Genomic DNA, 18,096 nt, shown 5'->3' on the forward strand with positions numbered 1-18,096 from the left:
CAATTATCACAACACCCCCTAAATTATTTAGGTGTTTTTTTAAAATGTTACCCCTAGTCTATCTTCCAAATTGCACTGGTTTAAATAAAGGTGTGATTTTGATGTGAAATCTCTGAAATATTAAACTGATATAGCTAATCCCATGCAACCCCCCAGTATGGACATTTAATTTGGTTGAAACTAGGTTTATATTGATCCTTTTCTGAATGAAGGTAAATTGCTATAAACCAGGTTTAAACCAAATTAATATTGTCCACAGTCTTTTGCACTAGTTTAACTGAACTGGTTTAAAATCACCCCTTTAGTTAACTGATACAGCTTTGAATATAGACAAGGCCTAAATTCATGGTGTGATAAATAAAAGTCCAAAGAGAAACCTGGATTTCTGAGGAAGGGGAAGTTGTCATCTGCTCCAGCTCTAGCAACGGCCAAGAGGCTACAAAGTGAAAGAGGACAAGAAGAAACACAATGGAAAGTCAAGAAGATCTGGCTAGGGAGCAGCAGAGGAGAGTTCATTAAGGGCATAACCTACAAGGAAAGGAATAAATTAGAAAGGATAAAAATTAAGAGTTATTGGCTCAGGATAAGATTAAGTGCAGTAGCTACAGTTAGGGTTGCCAACTTTCTAATTGCACAAAACCGAACACCCCTGCCCTGCCCCAACCCTTCTCTGAGGCCAGCCCCCACTCACACCAGCCCCCCTCCCTCCATCGTTCACTCTCCCCCACTGGGTGGGGCTGGCGATGAGGAATTTGGGGTGCAGGAGTGGGGTCCTGGCAGGGGCCAAGGGGTTTGGAGTGCAGGAGGGGGCTCTAGGCTGGGGCAGGGGGTTGGAGTGCGGGAGGGGGTGATGGCTTCAGCTGGGGGTGCAGGCTCTGGGGTGGGGTCAGATATGAAGGGTTCAGGGTGCAGGAGGGGGCTCCAGGCTGGGTCAGGGGTTGGGGTGCAGGAGGGTTGAGAGCTCCGGCTGTGGATGCGGGCTCTGGGGTGGGGCCAGAGATGAGGGCTTTGGGGTGCAGGAGTTAGCTCTGGACAGGGGCTGAGGAGTCTGGAGTGCAGGAGGGGGCTCAGGGCTGGGGTATGGGGTTGGGGTGCAGGACAGGGTTTGAGATGTGGACTCCAGAAGGGGGTTTGGGTGCGGGAGGGGTTTCCATCTGGCCAGTGCTTATCTCAGGCGACTCCCTGCCTGCCCTGGCGCCGCATTGCTCCCGGAAGCAGCCAGCATGTCTGGCCCCTAGGCTCTGTGTAGTGTACGCTGCCCGCACCCAAAGGCACTGCCCCCACAGCTCCCATTGGCTGTGGTTCCCAGCCAATGGGAGCTGTGGAGCCGGTGCTCAGGGAGGCGGCAGCATGTGGAGCCTCCCTGCACCTAAGGGCCACAGAGACATTGTCTCACTTCCGGGAGCTGCATGGAGCCAGGGCAGGTAGGGAGCCTGCCTTAGCCCCGCTGCGCCACCAACTGGACTTTTAAAGATCTGATCATCGGAGCGGACTGGAGCCACCAGGGGCCCTTTTTAACTGGATGTCGGGTCGAAAACCGGACAACTGGCAACCCTCGCCATGGTGTAGGTCTGAGGTCTTTTTCTGCAGCCACAGTAGGACAGCAGCAGCCATGAGCTAAAAGCAGACAGTCACATCCTCACATTCCCTCTACATTACATCAAAACACTGAACTATCAGGCTGTTAATGGCACCCACCACCACCAGATAAAGAAACAGATCTTAAGATGTTTAAAGAAAACTTTGTTTGATAAGTGATTCCTTGCGAGACAGGATACTAACAGTTGTGATTGTGAAATCTCTACTTCTCTATTGTTTTGCCTTTCTGGTCCCTACTTCTCTATTGTTTATCTGTATGGTTTCTGTCTGGTTCTTTGATTGTCTATGTCTGTTGCATAACTGATTGTGCAAGATTTTAATCAACTAAGGTGGTGGGGTATGATTGGGTAAAGAATTGTTTTGCAACATGTTAGGATTGGTTAGAGAATTATTTTGTATTATTTTAATAAAATGATTGGTTAAGGTAAGCAGGACTCAAGTTTCAATATAAACTGGGGTCCAAGGAGGAGACCAGCTGGGAAAGAAAGGAAAAGGAAAAACAAAGAATAGAAAGGAAAGAAGAAGAAGAAGAAGAATTCACCTCCAAGACACAGCCCAAGATCAGAGCTGCTAGAATCCTCCACATGACTGTGAGGTGCATCAACCAGAACCCAGATGAGACTGACCTTGCCTGGCCAACAGGGAAAGTCCTCCTGCGTGATCAGGATTGGTGAGCATAGCACTGTATGCTTAGGTGTGTAATCTTCCTGATGATTGTTAATAAATAGAGGTTAAGGATATTACTGTGTAAGGCACTTTCACCAGGAAGAGGCCCTGCTATCCACAGACAGTTACACCCTGAGTCCTAGGAACTGGGGAAGGGTGGGGGTGCCTAAATTAACCAGGTTACAGTTTAAACCCATGAAGGGGTAAAGGTGGGGTGCCCTAGAGTGTGCAGGTAACAATAGAAGGTAACAGGAAAAAGGGATTAGCTAGTTAACTTGAGGAAGCAAAGGAGAAAGTTAAACAAGCCTTGTTGTAGGGAAATTTGTTCTTCTAGCGCTTGTTGACACACAGAAGTTGCATCAGTTTAAATGCAATCAGTTTAGTTAAACTGGTGCAAACCCCTGTGTGAAGATACTTATATCCATTTAAAACTGCTTATCTTGGTTTAGCTTGTACCTCTATATTTACAGAGGTGAGCTAAACCGATGGAAACCAGGTTTCAAATGATGTAAGAATGTCCACACCCAAGGCTGCACGGCTTTCACTACCTCAGATTCAAATCGCACCGTAGGTAACCTGCTGCAACTGTGTGTGCAGGGCAGGCCTGAGACTGTAAAGTCACCGCACAGAGTGAATGGCAGCACAGCACAGAAAGGTGAAACCCCTCCTGCCCTTACATGTGCCTCAGCTTGCGACTCCATCGCTTGTGTCTGCACTTAGATCTGCACTGAGGTGTGTGCCCAACATCTGTACCAGACCCATATGGAACTGCCAGGCTTCCAACCATTGGAGGCCAAACAAGGATAAAAATGACTCCCTCAGCAGGAGCTCCTGAAGCTCAGTCCCGTGAGATTCCTTGGGTTATGGACTTGACACCTGCTCACTTTAAAATAAAAATAACAAACAGACAAACCCCTTGTGACCAAGTGCCTTGACAACACACTGATCCCTCCTGCACATCGTCACTTGTGGCAGTAGCCAGCTGACTCATACAGTAAGGTCCCAGGGTAGCCCAAAGGAGAAACAGCACCAACCTTCAGCTCCCATGTAGGAGAGCCATGCACTACAGAAGTGGGATTTGAACCCATGCCTATTAAAAGGCCAAGACACACATCTTAACCGCACAGCCCTCCTAGCGATGTCACAAAGGCTTTTGCAGCAAAACAGCAACATCTTGGGACATCTCCAATGACACAGCTATGTTTGGGCTTATGACCAGGTGACCATTGCAAGAACAGATCCCTGCCAGATCCCACTAGAAACGCACCCACTCAGTGATGATTCCCCATTGACAATTACATTTTGAGACAGATCAGTTAACCAGCTTTTAATCCATTTGATGTGTGCCATGTTAATTAAACAGCGTTCTAGGGTTTTTTAATAAAAATATTGTGTAGTGCCAAGTCATACACCTTACAGAAGTCTATTACATCAACAGCACAGGTGGCATGTAATGGAGGCTGGGGGAGGCTAAACCAAATCTCACGCCATCAGGGGCGGGGGGGAGTGGCGGATTTGAGCCCCCAGAAAAATCTTCCCTCGTCACAGCTCTGGGACTGGAGGAACTCTCGCTCCTCTCCACGGCCCCAGGGCTACAACTGGGGCACAGAGCTTTTCCGGTCTCAGGGCTGGGGTGGGGGAAAGAGATGGAGTGGGAGGCAAAGGAGGCCGGGGAGTGGGAGGAAGAGAGGAGGGGCCGTGGGGGAAGGAGTGGCGCTGTGGGCGGGGCTGCAGGTGGAAGGAGTGGACCTGGAGAGAGACTCAAGGCTGGGAGCTCCAGCCAGGGCTGAGAGCTCTGCCGCAGTCCCAGCCATGGCTGCGAGCTCAACACCAGCCAGGGCTGAGCCCTCAGTCCTCTCCTCCCCCTAGCCAGGGCTCCAACCGAGCTCTCAGCCCTCCCAGCCAGGGCCATGGGGGTGGGGCCTGAGAGCGGCAAGCAGGGACATGGCCTCGGACAGAAGAAGCGGGGCATGGGGTTAGCCTCTCCAAGGGGAAGCTTCACCTGCCACCCATGATCAATAGTATTATCTACATCAGCTAAACTTCTAATCTCATTGAAAAGAAAAAGATATGAAGTTAGTTTGACAGGACCTATTTTCCGTGAATCCATGTTAATTTACATTAATAATCCTCCTTTACCAACTGAGTCCCATATCAGCCACTCTGTTATCTCACCTAGGATTGATGTCAGACGTATAACTACCCGCATCATCCTATTTACCATTTTTAATGTGGTTAGAAAGGACTGAAAATTGTTTTCATCAGACGGTGGTTTGTAGGAACCAGATCTGGTGGGTCTCAGTCCAGATCCCACCAGACAAGTGTCCCCATCACAAAACCACCCACTGACATGAGTTGGCAGCCTCAGCAGAGAGGTTAACGGCTGAATGAGCCCAGGAGAGTGAGCCCCATGCTCTGCCCTAGAACGGAGTTCGGTACATGCTGGCAGCACAGTGTGTGGAAGCTAATTTGGCTGCTCTCTGGGCTGTGTATCTCTGCCAAGGACTCCAGCTTCTGGAGAGAGACATTCATTATGAAATCTAGAGAAATAATCTCAATCCCTCATTGTTTATATTAAACTCCTAAAGGATCTATACATGTTGGGGCCAGGTTATCTCACTTGGCAAGCAGAATGGGGAAGAGAGCTTTGTGGCTGAATGCTCCGTGCAGATGTATTTACACATCAGTCTACAGAGTCCATCCTCGGGGGATGCTTTCAGAAACAGGGCCAACGTCATGGGAATTCATATAAGTGTTATGCATTGTAATGGACTTGCCAGTGGTGGTGCTGCTGAGACTGACAGCACCAGGTGGTTTTCACTCTGAGCATGTTTTATTTGCCTTTCTTTTACCCCTTCTCCAAGATACACTGCACATATCCTGGGAAAATGCACATTCCTTCCATAGTTTAACCTCCATAACTATATTAGCAATATTAAGGAGGCAATTATCTGTGTCTGCAGGCAAATGATGCATGACTTGGTTGTGGATGAGCCTAGTACATAGCTAAGGACTGATCTAAATGAAAGGTTTTGTAATATCTCTGAAAGGCTCCCTGTACCCTTGGCTTAGAACAGTGGAACATTTTCTTGAAATATACATAGATAAATACAGTCACCGAGAAAAGAGTGAGTATTAACTCTGCACTACCGTCTTGCAAAGGAAGAATGATACTGTAACAGACCCACAGAACAGAAATATTTATTGAACATGGCTGCCTTTTCCTCATCATTAACACACTTGCTGTCTCCATCTAGGCCATTGCTAAGATTGCTTTTGTTCCTAATATACTTAAACTGCTTATTGTCTTTAGCTCTGCCAGCCACAGTTCTACATCATCACCCCATCCCACCCGTCAGTGCTAACTGGCCAAGCACAAAAGCTGCACTCCACTGAATAAAGCTGCTCCAGATTTCTGCTCCCTGCAGAAATAATGACTTGATTTCCTCCTCCTCCTCATCCACTCTTCAGGGACAAGCGGAGTGTTTCTCAAATGCAGCCCTGCCCCCTCTGGAGAGACAAATGCTGGAGGAGCAGGCAGCCAGTGAGTTCCCCACCTTCCCAGAGGCAGTGGGGTCAGACTTCAGCCTTGGGGTGACAGGCTGCAGGCTCCAGCCCCTGGGCTCACCACCCTCACCTCCCATCGCCCCTGACCCCCACTGGCTCCCTGCCCACCTCACCATACAGGGCTTAATTTGTCTCCAGAATTGCCAGGGCTGAGTAAATCTGCTGTGAAAAGAGATACTTGTATGTTTGTTAATATCACTTTTCAGGTCAGACTTAGTAGCTAGCTGGGAGGCTACGAAAAATAACATTAATATACAAGTATCACTTTTCACAGCAGACTTACTAACTAGCAGGTAAAAAAAATAGAAATAAAAAAAGCACAAGAAATAACAACAAAAAAGACAAGAACATGCAAAGCACCTTACTTGTTTCTATTCTGTTTAGCTCCAGTAAAGAATGGAGACAATTGGACATTATTTTGATTATTCAGTCTGTAACAAAGCCCTACATAAATAAATGACAATTATTTGGATGTAGATATGTGCATATTTATGTGTTTTTACTAAAGTTAAGTATTTTAGGAAAAATTGTGAGTACGGCCACCAAAAAATTTCCTGTGAAAACCCCTAGCGCCCCTCAGCAAGTATTCGCAGTGACACCCCCAGGAACCATTTTCAGAACAGAGGAGGATTTATTAGTCAATTGGAATGCAACACTAAAAATCCTTAGCATAAAAGAAAAGAAGGTTAAAGCATAGTCCACTCTGGTCAAGCCACAACACACAAGCCAAACCATTCTCAGGCTCTGGCTCCATCTCCCTCTGACTTCCTTCCGTCAGCCCAGGTGAGAGCCCCAAGCTTCTTCCAGAACCCACATTTATACTCTGCTGGACACGTCTGTCCTTTGTTCTCCAGGAAGAGCGATGCTGAGTTCACCACCTTGCTGGCCAGAGTTTCCCACTGTTGAGTGTCGATTCATGAGTCACTGGAGCTTGCGTTGATTGATCTAGGTCAGTTTCAGCCAGTTCTTTAATAACTTTATTTATGTCATCCAGTCTGTGAGGCCACACACCCACCCCTTATATCTCTGCCCTGAGAGCAAACTTAATCCTCCACCCCCTGGCCCCCCAGCTGGGTAGCAGTGCAGGGTAACAAGCCTTGTGATAGAGGAAGCAGTATATAGCTCAACTTTTGTAAAGCTTTTGATAGTATGTCACATGTATAAGAAAACTTGGGAAATACAGCCTGGACAAACCTGCTATAAGGTGGATGCACACCTGACTGGAAAAGCGTACTCAGCATGAGCAGTAAGGTTAAGATGTTGTCATAGTAATGTCTAGTAAAAGCCACAGACAGGTCACGGGCAATAGACAGAAATTCAAAGAAGCCCATGACTTGTCCGTGGCTTTTACCAAAAATAAAGGAGGGGGGTGACTGGGGGGACATTAACAGCTCCAGTCCCCATCCCCTGTGGCAATGGCTCAGAGCTCCAGGGCCCCTGCTGCAGCTCAGAGCTCCAGGGTCAGCGTCTTGGCACACTGGGGTCCCCGCAGCGGCTGACATCTTTTGTCCCACCACTCTAGGGCACAGGCAGAGCACAGAACACAAGAGGTGCAACACCTTTGCAGTTAGATACACCCAGAGAAGATCCCACAATCCCTCCAGACCACGTGGAAGACCCCAGCATTTTCATCTGGGCACATTTTAAGCCTCTTGCACCAGTGTCCTCCCTGGCAGAGCAGCTCTGCGTTGTATCAAGGATGCATTGTGCCCTTTGTCTTCGTGTCACACCGTGGATACAGGGACTGGCAGTTGCTGTTGGTGGTTGCTGGGACACAGAAATGGCTGGTTGCTTTAACAGTGGCCACAGCTTTCCAAGGAGTAACAACTGCAGCAAAAGACGGTTCAGGTTCTGCACCAAGGACCCTCTTGCAGCTTAGGCCATTCAAGTTTCTTCTAATGTGGCTGCCACAGATGAAGGATGATGGCTGGAGTCTTCAAGAGAGGAAAAGGGCTTCCAGGAACCGGCAGAGCAGATACGAAACCCACCCAAACCCATAATATTATTTAAAAACTGTAGCCAGTGACACAGGAACACCGGGCAGAAGGCAAAGATAAATGGCCTTATTCAAATGCTGCAAGATTAGCGTCATCCTGCTTCCCCAGTTCAAAATCCCTTAAGATCTCAGCTTTGCTAGAAACAATAAACTCTGTCCCAGCATGTCTAAGCTCAGTCATTGACAGATGGGCCGGGGAGCTGGGACCCTGCTGCTCCCCCTCACCAATAGAAGAATGACTGTGGTGAAAGTGGGTTCCCATCAGTCCTGCCCATGGACTAATGTCTCAGTGATACTAGCTTTGCTGACCTGACATTTCAAGGAGTCCAAGGTCAGCCTGGAATACAGAGAAGAATGGACACGATCAGGCTGCAGTTTATGAAAGCAGATCAGCTTTCCCAGCTGAATGGAGTCCTGGCTGGTGGCCCCCCCATCCAGAGCTGGGTCAGTGGGCCACTCCACCCCAATCTCAGGGAGGCTGCCAGACAAATCTCTCACCCCCGAGCAGTGACACATCACCAGGAACACCCATCCCAAACATCCCTCAAAAACTATTACACATGCATCACTCCTGTCTTATGCCAGACAAAATATCAGATCTGCTCCAGTGTCTGTGGTGATGCCATGCTCTGGAGACTGGAGACCCATCAAGGGTATAAAACCTAGCACTCTTACAATGATCAGGGGCTCTTTTCAGTCCAGCTGAGTGAACATGTGTTTCTGGAGACAAAATTGCAGCATTCTGCCCAGTGTCGGGGTGGGGATGCACAGATTTACTCCTGGGGGAATTCTGTGCCACTGTGTATGCACAGAATTTATGTCCCCCACAGATTTCTTTGTTTCCCCACAGAAAAATGACTTTCTGATGGGGAAGCAAAGGGAAGCCACAAGAGCAATCACACGACTTTCCCCAGCAGTATAATTTGGGTGCCCAGGGCAGCCGGCAGAAAGGTAAATCACTGTGGGGTATGGGGTGGGGCTGGAGAAAGACAGGGCTGCTGGCTCCAACCCTGCACTGGACTCAGCTGCTAGTCCCGGTTGGGCAAGATGGGATTTCCTCTTCCCCTGCACAGCATCTGGGACTGGGTCAGACACGCCCCCAGATTTCTCTCCCAGCTATAGGAAACTCTGCAAACTCCCCCGCATCACGCTTCCTGCACCCATTGCTCCTCAGCTGCAGGGGGGAGAAATCACTGTACAGGGAGCTGCTCCAGCATCTGTCCAACCCCCGTGCATCCACACCCCCTCATGCCCAGACCCTCCCGACAAGCCTTACCCCTCCTAGCACCCAGATCCCCCACCCCCACAAGCCCCACTCCCCATGCACCTGGACCACCCCGACAAGTCACCCATATCTGGATCTCCCACTACCGAGTGCCAACCAGCTACACTTGGATCCCCAACCCCACTGAGCCTCATTTCCCCAGCATCTGGCTCCCCCCATTGAGCCCCCCCAAACCCAGACCCCCCCTGCTGAGCCCCAGCCATTTTCACCTGGACCCCCCCTGCAGAGTCCCATCACCATTGCACCCAGACCCCCCCCAATAGGCCCCTGCACATCCAGATCCCCCTGCACCCAGATCCCCCACTGAACTGCCCACACCCAGATTGCTCCACACAGAACTCTCTCAAATCACACCTGGATTCCCCCACACGAAGCCCTTCCACACTTGGATCCTGCCTTGCTGAGCCTGCCTGCCCACACCTGGTGCACATGGCACAGGGGGCAGGGCTCTGGGGTGTTTCTGGGGCAGGCCTGGTCTTTGCGCTGTGTCAGGATTAGGTGCAGCCTCACCGCTGAGTCCATGTCCCAGAGTGGGAGATGCACAGTGATCTCTCACCTCTGTGCAACCCGTGGCCTGTGCTCCCCAGTGCCAGGCTGGAGCCTCCACATTTTTTTGGTGAATAAAATTTGCAGAATTTTTAAATCTTTGGCACAGAATGCCCTCAGGAGTATTAATTACATTAACACCCCCCAAATATTCAGTCCTACTGAGCTATGCACATGGACTATGTAAGAATAAAAGACAAAGGAGAGCAGAGTCTGCACCTGCTGTATACATCCTCGGGTCAGGGAATGGCTGGAGCTTTACCGAATCAAACCCTAACATTTTCAGACACTTTAATCCTTTGCCCTCACACCTTTCAGGGCAGTACCTGCTGGTAACTATGGGAGCTTCTGGAAGTGTGTGAGCATGACAGTGCCAGCACAGTTCACAAGGAGGATCCAACTCTATCCTCAGTTCTCCAAGCTGCTGTTTAACAGATGCAAATCTCTTCCTCTTCCATGAGCTATGGTCAAGGTGAAACCCAGCCAGCTTTCCTTGCAATCATATGGCACCATGGGAACTTGGCTGCTTCTGGATCTTATTCTCATGCTGGAGCATCTCACATGGGGTCAGTTCATTCCAGATGGCCTGGAAGCAGTATCCATTCCCATGTAGTGCATGGGCAGATATGGGAACAGGGGATGGCTCCTGATAGCTTTCTTTGATGGGGTAACAAGCCTTGCGGATGGGGGCAAGTGGTAGATGTGGTATATCTTGACTTTAGTAAGGCTTCTAATACTGTCTCACATGACCTCATAAATAAACTAGAGAAATACAACCTAGAATGAGCTACTATAAGGTAGGTGCATAACTGGTTGGGAAATCATTCCCAGAGAGTAGTTATCAGTGGTTCACAGTCATGCTGCAAGGGCACAATGAGTGGGGTCCCACAGGGATCGGTTCTGAGTCCCGTACTGTTCAATATCTTCACCAGTGATTTAGACAATGGCATAGAGAGTACACTGATAAAGTTTGCAGATGATATCAAGTGGGAGGGGTCGCAAGTGCTTTGGAAAACAGGATAAAAATTCAAAATCATCTGGACAAACTTGAGAAATGGTCTGAAGTAGATAGAATGAAATTCAATAAGGACAAATGCAAAGTACTCCTCTTAGGAAGGAACAATCAGTTGCACACATACAAAATGGGAAATGACTGCCTAGGAAGGAGTCTTGCGGAAAGGGATCTGGGAGTCATAGTGGATCACAAGCTAAATATGAGTCAACAGTATAATGCTGTTGCAAAAAAAAGCAAACATAATTCTGGGATGCATTAGCAGGAGTGTTGTAAGCAAGATACAAGAAGTAATTCTTCCGCTCTATTCCGCACTGATTAGGCCTCAACTGGAGTATTGTGTCCAGTTCCGGGCACCACATTTCAGAAAAGATGTGGACAAATTGGAGAAAGACCAGAGAAGAGCAATCAAAATTATTAAAGGTCTAGAAAACATGACCTATGAGGGAAGATTGAAAAACCTGGGTTTGTTTAGCTTGGAGAAGAGAAGACTGAGAGGGGACCTGATAACAATTTTCAAGTACATAAAAGGTGGTTACAAGGAGGAACGTTGTTCTTCTTAACCTCTGAGGATAGGACAAGAAGCAACGGGCTTAAATTGCAGTAAGGGCGGTTTAGGTTGGCCATTAGGAAAAACTTCCTGTCAGGGAGGTTAAGCACTGGAATAAATTGCCTAGGGAGGTTGTGGAATCTCCATCACTGGGGATTTTTAAGAGCAGGTTAGACAAACACCTGTCAGGGATGGTATAGATAATATTTAGTCCTGCCTTGAGTGCAGGGGACTGGACTAGATGACCTCTCGAGGTCCCTTACACTTCTATGATTCCATGCGCAGGGTGGTGTGTGTGCAGGGTGGTGAGGGTGTGTGCAGCAGTCAGTGCATGTTTTTGCATGTGCAAGACCATGTATGTGTGTGCAGGAGTCAGTGTGCACAAAGTGCACAGGACTGTGTGCATGTGTGCATTTGCATATGCAGGATGGTGTGTATGTGTGTACATGTGCACCAGTGTCTGTGTGTGCATGCACACAGAGCACTTTGTTGTGTGTCTGCATGTTCTGCAGTCAGTGTCTGTGTGTGTGTGTGTACAGCAGTCAGTGTCTGTGGGGAGGGGTGTGTGTGCAGGGCTCTGTGTGTACAGCAGTCAGTGTCTCTGTGTGTGCCTGCAGCAGCTGGGGTGTATATGTGCATGCGCAGGGGCTGTGTATGTGTAGGGCTCTGTGTGCCACAGTTGGGGTGCGTGTGCAGGGCTGTAAGTGTGTGTGTGTGTGAGCAGGGCTCCATGTGTGCAGCAGTTGGGGGGTGTGCGCAGGGCTCTGGGTGTGTGTGCAGCAGTCAGGATGTATGTGCAGTGCTGTGTGTGTGTGTGTGTATAGCTCTATCTGTGTGCAGCAGTCAGGGTATGTGTGTCTGCATGTGTGCAGCAGTCTGTGTGCAGGGCACTGTGTGTGCAGCAGTTGCGGGGGGTGCGCACGCACAGGGCACTCTGCCTTTGTGTGCATATGCATGTACAGCAGTGTGTGTCTGTGTGTGCAGCAGTCAATGTGTGTGCGCAGGGCTGTGTGTGTGTGTGTGTATGTACAGCAGTCAGTGGCTGTGTGTGTGCAGCAATTGGTGTCTCTGTGCCTGCGTGCAGGGTTGTGTGTGTGTACTGCAGTGTGTGTGTGTGTGTGTGTGTGTGTGTGTGAGAGAGAGAGAGAGACGAGCAGGGCTGTGTGTGTGCAGCACTCGAGGGGGGTAAGAGAGAGCATGAAAGTGAGCAGGGCTCTGTGTGTGTGTGTGTATGTGGGTGCATGTGCAGCACTCAGGGTGTGTGTGTGTGAGAGAGAGAGAGAGAGAGAGAGAGAAAAGCTGTGTGTGTGTGCAGCATTTGGGATCTGTGCGTGTGAGAGAGAGAGCGTGAGAGTGAGCAGGGTTCTGTGTGTGTGTGTGTGTGTGTGTGTGTGTAAGGAGAGAGCATGAGTGTGTGTGAGAGAGCAAGAGAGTGAGCAGGGATCTGTGTGTATGTGCAGCACTCGGGGTGTGTGTGTGTGTGTGTGAGAGAGAGAGAGAGCGTGAAAGCGAGCAGGACTCTGTTTGTGTCCATGTGAGTGTGTGCATGCACACGTGTGCAGCACGCGGGGATGAGAGAGCGAGCAGGGCTGTGTGGGCAGGGCTGTGGGTGTGCAGCACTCGGGGGGGGTGAGAGATCGAGCAGGGCTGTGTGTGTGTGTGTGTGTGTAGGTGTGTAGCACTCGGGGAGGTGAAAGAGCAAGCAGGGCTGTGGGGGGGGTATCTGTGTGGGGCTGTGTGTGTATGTGGGGGGGGCTGTTAGTGTGTGTCTGTGTGTGTGTGTGCAGCACTCGGGGGGGTGAGAGAGTGAGCAGGGCTGCGTGTGTGGGTGGGTGTGGCTGTGTGTGGGTGTACAGCACTCAAGGGGTGAGAGCGAGCAGGGTTGTGTGTGTGTGTGGCTGTGTGTGGGGGTGTGTACAGCACTCGGGGGGGTGAGAGAGCGAGTAGGGCTGTGTGTGTGGGTGGGTGTGGCTGTGGGTGTGCAGCACTCAGGGGGGTGAGAGAGCGAGCAGGGCTATGTGTGTGTGTGTGGCTGTGTGTGTGGGGGTGTGTGTAGGGGTGTGCAGCACTCGGGAGGGGTGAGAGAGCAAGCAGGGCAGCATGTGTGGCGGTGTGTGGGGGTGTGTGCAGCACTCGGGGGTGAGAGAGTGAGCAGGGCTGTGTGTGTGGGTGTGTGTGGCTGTGGGTGTGCAGCACTTGGGGGGTGAGAGAGCAAACAGCCCTGTGAGTGTGTGTATGTGTGGCTGGGTGTGTGGGTGAGGCTGTGTGAGGGTGTGGGGGCTGTGGCTGTGTGTGTGTGGGTGAGGCTGTGTGGGAGGCTGTGTGTGTGTGGCAGAGTGTGTGTGTGGGGGTGGCTGTGTGTGTGAGGCTGTGTGTGGGGGTGGGTGTGCAGCCCTCGGGGTGAGAGAGCGAGCAGGGCTGTGTGTGTGTGTGGATGTGCAGCACTCGGGGGGGTGAGAGAGTGAGCAGGGCTCTGTGTGTGTGTGTGGCTGTGTGTCAGGGTGTAGCTGTGTGTGGGGGCATGTGTGGCTGTGTGCGGGGGTGTGGCTGTGTGTGTGGGGGTGAGTGTGGGTGAGGCTGTGTGGCTGTGTGTGTGTGGGCGGGGGTGGTTGTGTGTGTGAGGGTGTTTGTGGGTGAGGCTGTGTGTGGGGGGTATGTATGTAGCTCTGGGGAGGGTGGGTGTGGTGGTGTGTGGGTGTGGCTGTGGTTGTGTGTGGTGGTGTGTGTGTATGTGTGGCTGTGGGGGGGGGTGGATGAGGCTGTGTGTGGGGGTGTGTGGGTGTGGTGGTGTGTGTAGGGGAGGGTGAGGCTCTGTGTGTGGGGGGGTGGGTAAGGTGGTGACGCTGTGTGTGTATGTGTGGGTGGGTGGGTGAGGCTGTGTGGGGGGTGTGTGGATAAGGTGGTGAGGCTGTGCGTATGTGGCGGTGGGTGAGGCTAGGTGTGTGTGGGGTGTGTGTGTGTGAGGGTGGGTGAGGCTCTGTGCATGGGGGGGTGGGTAAAGGGGTGACGCTGTGTGTGTGGGGTGTGTGTGGCGGCATGCGGGAGTGAGTGAGGCTGTGTGTGGGGGGGTGGATATGGCAGTGAGGCTGTGTGTGTGTGGCAGGGTGGGGGAGGCTGTGTGTGTGTGACGGTGTGTGGGGGCAGGTGAGGCTGTGTGGGGGGGTGGGTAAGGAGGTGAGGCTGTGTGTGTGTGTGGGGGTGGATATGGCGGTGAGGCTGTGTGTGGGTGGCGGTGAGGGGGAGTGGTTGAGGCTGTGGGCGTGTGTGATGTGTGTGGCGGTGTGTGGGGGCGGGTGAGGCTGTGTGCGTGTGGGGTCTGTGTGGCGGGTGAGGCTGTGTGTGAGGGGGTGTGGCGGTGTGTGGGGGGGGTGACGCTGTGTGTGGGGGGGTGTGGCATTGTGTGGGCGCAGGTGAGGCTGTGTGTGTGTGGGGTGTGTGGTGGTGTGGGGGGTCGGGTGAGGCTGAGTGTGTGGCGGTGTGTGTGGCGGTGTGTGGAGGTGGGTGAGGCTGTGTGTGGGGGGGTGGAGATGGCTGTGTGTGGGGGGCGGGTGAGGCGGTGTGGGGGCGGGTGAGGCTGTGTGTGGGGGGGTGGAGATGGCTGTGTGTGGGGGGCGGGTGAGGCGGTGTGGGGGCGGGTGAGGCTGTGTGTGGGGGGGTGGAGATGGCTGTGTGTGGGGGCGGGGTGAGGCGGTGTGGGGGCGGGTGAGGCTGGGTGTGGGGGGGGGAGATGGCTGTGTGTGGGGGGGCGGGTGAGGCGGTGTGGGGGCGGGTGAGGCTGTGTGTGGGGGGGGGAGATGGCTGTGTGTGGGGGGCGGGTGAGGCGGTGTGGGGGCGGGTGAGGCTGTGTGTGGGGGGGTGGAGATGGCTGTGTGTGGGGGCGGGTGAGGCTGTGTGTGGGGGGGTGGAGATGGCTGTGTGTGGGGGCGGGTGAGGCGGTGTGGGGGCGGGTGAGGCTGTGTGTGGGGGGGTGGAGATGGCTGTGTGTGGGGGCGGGTGAGGCGGTGTGCGGGCGGGTGAGGCGGTGTGTGGGGGGGTGGAGATGGCTGTGTGTGGGGGCGGGTGAGGCGGTGTGGGGGCGGGTGAGGCTGTGTGTGGGGGGGTGGAGATGGCTGTGTGTGGGGGCGGGTGAGGCGGTGTGGGGGGCCGGGTGAGGCTGTGTGTGGGGGGTGGAGATGGCTGTGTGTGGGGGCGGGTGAGGCGGTGTGGGGGCGGGTGAGGCTGTGTGTGGGGGGTGGAGATGGCTGTGTGTGGGGGGGTGGAGATGGCTGTGTGTGGGGGGGCGGGTGAGGCTGTGTGTGGGGGGGTGGAGATGGCTGTGTGTGGGGCGGGTGAGGCGGTGTGGGGGCGGGTGAGGCGGTGTGGGGGGGGTGGAGATGGCTGTGTGTGGGGGCGGGTGAGGCGGTGTGGGGGCGGGTGAGGCTGTGTGTGGGGGGGTGGAGATGGCTGTGTGTGGGGGCGGGTGAGGCGGTGTGGGGCGGGTGAGGCTGTGTGTGGGGGGGGTGAGGCTGTGTGTGGGGGCGGGTGAGGCGGTGTGGGGGCGGGTGAGGCTGTGTGTGGGGGGTGGAGATGGCTGTGTGTGGGGGCGGGTGAGGCGGTGTGGGGGGGTGAGGCGGTGTGGGGGGGGGTGGAGATGGCTGTGTGTGGGGGCGGTGAGGCGGTGTGGGGGCGGGTGAGGCTGTGTGTGGGGGTGGAGATGGCTGTGTGTGGGGGCGGGTGAGGCGGTGTGTGGGGGCGGGTGAGGCTGTGTGTGGGGGGGTGGAGATGGCTGTGTGGGGGCGGGTGAGGCGGTGTGGGGCGGGTGAGGCTGTGTGTGGGGGGTGGAGATGGCTGTGTGTGGGGGCGGGTGAGGCGGTGTGGGGGCGGGTGAGGCTGTGTGTGGGGGGGTGGAGATGGCTGTGTGTGGGGGCGGGTGAGGCGGTGTGGGGGGGTGAGGCTGTGTGTGGGGGTGGAGATGGCTGTGTGTGGGGGGGTGAGGCTGTGTGTGGGGGGTGGAGATGGCTGTGTGGGGGGCGGGTGAGGCGGTGTGGGGGCGGGTGAGGCTGTGTGTGGGGGGGTGGAGATGGCTGTGTGTGGGGGTGGAGATGGCTGTGTGTGGGGGGGTGGAGATGGCTGTGTGTGGGGGCGGGTGAGGCGGTGTGGGGGGCGGGTGAGGCTGTGTGTGGGGGGGTGGAGATGGCTGTGTGTGGGGGCGGGTGAGGCTGTGTGTGGGGGGGTGGAGATGGCTGTGTGTGTGTGGGGGGTGGAGATGGCTGTGTGTGGGGGGCGGGTGAGGCGCTGTGGGGGCAGGTGAGGCGGTGTGTGGGGGGGTGGAGATGGCTGTGTGTGGGGGGGTGGAGATGGCTGTGTGTGGGGGGCGGGTGAGGCGGTGTGGGGGCGGGTGAGGCTGTGTGTGGGGGTGGAGATGGCTGTGTGTGGGGGCGGGTGAGGCTGTGTGTGGGGGGTGGAGATGGCTGTGTGTGGGGGGGGGTGAGGCTGTGTGTGGGGGGGTGAGGCGGTGGTGGGGGCGGGTGAGGCTGTGTGTGGGGGGGTGGAGATGGCTGTGTGTGGGGGGCGGGTGAGGTGGTGTGGGGGCGGGTGAGGCTGTGTGTGGGGGGGGTGGAGATGGCTGTGTGTGGGGGGGGCGGGTGAGGCTGTGTGTGGGGGGGTGGAGATGGCTGTGTGTGGGGGCGGGTGAGGCTGGTGTGTGGGGGGGTGGAGATGGCTGTGTGTGTGGGGGGTGGAGATGGCTGTTTGTGGGGGCGGGTGAGGCGGTGTGGGGGGGGGTGATGTGTGTGGGGGTGTGGAGATGGCTGTGTGTGGGGGCGGGTGAGGCTGTGTGTGGGGGTGGAGATGGCTGTGTGTGGGGGGGTGAGGCTGTGTGTGGGGGGTGGAGATGGCTGTGTGGGGGGGGCGGGTGAGGCGGTGTGGGGGCGGGTGAGGCTGTGTGTGGGGGTGGATGGCTGTGTGTGGGGGCGGGTGAGGCGGTGTGGGGACGGGTGAGGCGGTGTGGGGGCGGGTGGAGATGGCTGTGTGTGGGGGCGGGTGAGGCGGTGTGGGGGCGGGTGAGGCTGTGTGTGGGGGGTGGAGATGGCTGTGTGTGGGGGCGGGTGAGGCGGTGTGGGGGCGGGTGAGGCGGTGTGTGGGGGGGTGGAGATGGCTGTGTGTGGGGGCGGGTGAGGCGGTGTGGGGGCGGGTGAGGCTGTGTGTGGGGGGGTGGAGATGGCTGTTGTGGGGGCGGGTGAGGCGGTGGGGGCGGGTGAGGCTGTGTGTGGGGGGTGGAGATGGCTGTGTGTGGGGGCGGGTGAGGCGGTGTGTGGGGGGTGGAGATGGCTGTGTTGGGGGGGGGTGAGGCGGTGGGGGCGGGTGAGGCTGTGTGGGGGGGGGTGGAGATGGCTGTGTGTGGGGGCGGGTGAGGCGGTGTGGGGCGGGTGAGGCTGTGTGTGGGGGGTGGAGATGGCTGTGTGTGGGGGCGGGTGAGGCTGTGTGTGGGGGGTGGAGATGGCTGTGTGTGGGGGCGGGTGAGGCGGTGTGGGGGCGGGTGAGGCTGTGTGTGGGGGGTGGAGATGGCTGTGTGTGGGGGCGGGTGAGGCGGTGTGGGGGCGGGTGAGGCTGTGTGTGGGGGGGTGGAGATGGCTGTGTGTGGGGGCGGGTGAGGCTGTGTGTGGGGGGGTGGAGATGGCTGTGTGTGTGGGGGTGGAGATGGCTGTGTGTGGGGGCGGGTGAGGCGTGTGGGGCGGGTGAGGCTGTGTGTGGGGGGGTGGAGATGGCTGTGTGTGGGGGCGGGTGAGGCGGTGTGTGGGGGTGGAGATGGCTGTGTGTGGGGGGGAGGCTGTGTGTGGGGGCGGGTGAGGCGGTGTGGGGGCGGGTGAGGCTGTGTGTGGGGTGGAGATGGCTGA

Source organism: Dermochelys coriacea, chromosome 16, assembly GCF_009764565.3.
Source record: "Dermochelys coriacea isolate rDerCor1 chromosome 16, rDerCor1.pri.v4, whole genome shotgun sequence".
NCBI classification, from domain to species: domain Eukaryota; kingdom Metazoa; phylum Chordata; order Testudines; family Dermochelyidae; genus Dermochelys; species Dermochelys coriacea.